Genomic DNA, 4,465 nt, shown 5'->3' on the forward strand with positions numbered 1-4,465 from the left:
GGGGAGACACGGACATCCAATGCAGAAACACACAAGAAAGCAAGGCATAGATTACAAACATGAAACAACGCTCTCACGAACACAAGATGCTAGACAAGCCAATATATAAGGATGAGTAATGAGTGACAGCTGTTGCTGATGACAATTAACGGAGACGCCCACAAACTAATCAGTGCTGACGCGTAACACACAGACTTCAACCATAAAGTGCAAAACCCATAGATCACGGTTTACCAACTGTGACAGTACCCCCCCCCCCTCTAAGAACGCCTCCTGGAGTTCCCAGAAGGGCCTACCTGCTGATTGTAATCATCAATAAGGGAGTGATCCAGTATGTCCCTAGCAGGTACCCAACTCCTCTCCTCCGGACCATAACCTTCCCAGTCCACCAAGTACTGGAATCCTCGTCCCCTCCGTCTGGAGTCCAGAATACGATTAACCGAATAGGTCGGTTCCCCATCTATGAGAGGCGGCGACGGGGGAACCGGGGTAGGCGGATTAATACGTGAATAAAACACGGGTTTAATTTTGGACACATGGAAGGCGGGATGTATTCTCCTGTACGCTGGAGGTAGTTTGAGGCGGACTGTCACCGGACTTATGATCTTGGTGATAGTAAACGGGCCATTGAATTTGGGAGCTAATTTGTTAGAAATGGAACGGAAAGAATATTGTTCGTAGAAAGGCACACTTCTTGACCCATGACGTAAACGGGAGGCTTTGACCGGTGGTGATCGGACTTGGCCTTAGTGCGCTCCCTCATCCGGAGCAGAGTCTCGCGGGCTCTGGTCCAGGTGCGGTGGCACCTCTGGACAAATGCGTGAGCGGAGGGGACCGCGACTTCAGATTCCAGACTAGGAAAGCTGGTGGCTGGTAACCTAAGCTGCACTGAAACGGAGAGAGGCCCATGGCTGACACTGGTAACGAATTGTGAGTGTACTCCACCATAGAGAGTTGTTGGCTCCAGGAAGAAGGATTCTTGGAGACCAAACATCGCAACGTTCTCTCTAAATCTTGGTTGGCTCGCTCAGACTGCCCGTTACTCTGGGGATGATAACCCGAAGACAGGCTAACCATCGCTCCTAGCAACATACAAAATTCTTTCCAAAATTTGGATATGAATTGGGATCCCCTGTCAGAAACCACATCTACCGGGAGGCCATGTAACCAAATGACGTGATCTAGGACAGTGACCGCTGTCTCCTTGGCTGTCAGTAATTTGGGCAAGGGAATGAAATGTGCCGCCTTCGAGAACCAGTCCACTACGGTCAAAACGACCATCATGCCATTAGAGGGCGGGAGGTCAGTAACAAAATCTAGTGCGATATGTGACCAGGGTCTCGAAGGGACAGACAGTGGTTGAAGAAGCCCATCAGGAGGCCGGTTAGACGACTTACCACTGGCGCAAACTGAGCAAGCAAAACAAAATCGTGGACGTCACGAGCCATAAGTGGCCACCAGAATCGTTGTTTAACTAACCCCTTGGTTCGGCTTATTCCTGGATGACAAGCAACGTTAGAGCAGTGACCCCACTGAATAACTTCAGACCGTAACTCTTCCGGCACAAATAAACGATTCGGTGGGCAACCGGGGGGAGGCATTACCCCTTCTAAGGCCGTCTTGACCTTCGATTTGACCTCCCATACGAGTGCTGGGACGACTATTTTCTCATGTAAAATACACTCGGGAGTCACCGGGCGGGCAGAGGGATCAAAAAGACGTGACAAAGAATCGGGTTTGACATTTTTGGAACCCGGGCGGTATGACAGAGTAAAATCAAAACGACCAAAAAAAAAAGTGCCCACCGAGCCTGCCTGGAATTGAGTCTTTTGGCAGTTCTAATGTACTCTAAATTCTTTTCATCGGTCCAAACAATGAAAGGTACCCCTGAACCTTCCAACCAGTGATGCCACTCCTCTAAAGCTAATTTGATGGCCAACAATTCTCTGTTACCAATGTCATAATTGCGTTCAGCAGGAGATAACCGATGAGAGAAAAACGCGCAGGAATGCATCTTATTGTCCGAGGCAGCACGCTGGGAAAGAACTGCTCCTACCCCCACCTCTGATGCGTCGACCACGAACTGCCGTGTGGGATCAGGGGCTACAAGGATGGGAGCCGAAAGGAAGCGGCTCTTGAGGTTGGTAAATGCAGTTTTGGCTGCATCCGACCACCTGAACGGAGTACTGGGGGAGGTCAAGGCCGTCAGAGGTGAGACTAGTTGGCTGAAATTACGAATGAAACATCGATAGAAATTGGCGAACCCCAGAAACCGCTGTAGGGCCTTACGGGAATCTGGAGATGGCCAATCTATCACAGCCGTAACTTTGTCAGGATCCATACGTATTCCCTCGGACGAGTCGATATACCCTAGGAAGGGAACAGACTGTGCATGGAATACGCATTTCTCCGCCTTGACAAAAAGCCCATTCTCGAGTAATCTCTGGAGCACTCGTCTGACGTATTGAACATGTTCCTGGAGAGATGAAGAAAAAATCAGTATGTCATCCAGGTAAACATATATAAACTGATCTACCATGTCTCTCAACACGTCATTAACGAGTGCTTGGAAAACCCCTGGCGAGTTGGAGAGCCCGAACGGCATCACCAAATATTCAAAGTGCCCTCTAGGGGTGTTAAAGGTGGTTTTCCATTCATCCCCCTTCCTGATGCGGACCAAATGATAAGCGTTACGTAAATCCAATTTTGTGAATATGGATACTCCCTGTAACCTCTCGAAAGCTGAAGACATCAATGGTAACGGATAGGTGTTCTTTATAGTGACGTTGTTCAGCTCTCGGTAGTCAATACAAGGTTGCAGAGAACCATCCTTCTTACCCACATAAAAGAATCCCGCCCCCGCTGGAGAAGAGGAAGGCGGATGAACCTCGATGCCAAGGAATCAGAAATGTATTTCTCCCTGGCCTCCCTCTCCGGAATAGAAAGAGTGTAAAGTTTGCCTTTAGGCGGAGACTTACCTGGCACTAAATCTATAGCACAGTTGTAGGGACGATGAGGAGGAAGAGAAGCAGCATGGGACTTACTGAACACCTCCTTCAGGTCCAAGTACTTTGCGGGCACGTTTGATAACACCATGGTCTCTTTCTGAAAGACAGAAACAGGCACAACAGGACAAGCAGAAACCAGACAAGACTCATGACAACTTTCAATCCACAGGGTGACAGTGTTGGAACCCCAATCCACTCGTGGATTATGTTTGATTAACCAGGGGTGACCTAAAACAATGGGAGCTACAGGGGAGTCCATGAGGTAAAAGGATATGGTTTCACTGTGGGTGCCTGAGGTGAGCAGAGTGATGGGTTCAGTGTAGTGGGTGACGTGTGGCAGTTCTTGGCCATTGAGTGTGGTGACATGGATGGGATGAGACACATGAAGGACAGGAAGGTTCAAGTGACGTGCAAGGAGAGAGTCAATGAAATTACCTTCGGCCCCAGAGTCCAGAAGGGCGTGACAGTTGTGAGTGTGGTTCTCCCTCCGCAGTTTCACTGGAAGGAGAGTCGATGATGTGGTTGAAGACTTCCCGGTGGAGATCCCACCCGATAGTAGCCTCAAATTTACTACCGGGCTGGCTCTTTTTACCGGGCAGGAATGGATGGAATGCTTCGAGCCATCACATTATAAACACAGTCCTTGGGACCTCCGCCGCTCTCTCTCCCTCCGGGAAAGCCGAGCTCTACCCACCTGCATGGCTTCGTGATCGTAGACAGGACCGACCATGTTCTCTCGACCTGAGCGGCCCCTTTCCGGAGATACATAATGGCGTCCACCCGAAGGGCCAGGTCGATTAGGCCGTTGAGCATTGGGGGCAGCTCGAGGAGGTAGATCTCCTTCTGAACACGGTCGGCCAGCCCATGAAGGAATCGATCCCACTGCGCCGCCTCGTTCCACTGGCACGCTGCCGCCAGGGTGCGGAACTGAATGGAATAGTCTGCCACTGATGATTTTCCTTGTTTCAGGTCCAAGAGCTGGTGAGCGGCCTCCCTGCCGGCCGCAGCTCGATCGAAGACCCGTTTCATCTCTTCGGAGAGGGAGTGGAACGAGGCGCAACACGGATGTTGATTCTCCCACACCGCCGTCCCCCATAAGGCGGCCCTGCCAGAGAGTAGGGTAAGAGCAAACGCAACCTTGGAGTCCTCTGTCACGAAGGTGATGACAATGAGACAATACAAAACTGAGACACAAATAACGCTGGGAGGAATGCACAGTCCAAGATGGTGGTGAGGAATGACAAATACGGAAGGCAGAGGTGAGTTGGCAGCAGGAGAGGGTGACACGGGAACTGCGGGGAAGCGAGCCGAAGGTAAGTGGTGTTGCTTGGTGGTGGGTTGCGTAGAGTAGACAGGGTTCCGGGGAGACACGGACATCCAACGCAGAAACACACAAGAAAGCAAGGCATAGGTTACAAACATGAAACAGCGCTCTCACGAACACAAGACGCTAGACA

This window comes from Carassius carassius, chromosome 24 (assembly GCF_963082965.1).
Source record: "Carassius carassius chromosome 24, fCarCar2.1, whole genome shotgun sequence".
In the NCBI taxonomy this organism is placed as follows: Eukaryota; Metazoa; Chordata; class Actinopteri; order Cypriniformes; family Cyprinidae; genus Carassius; species Carassius carassius.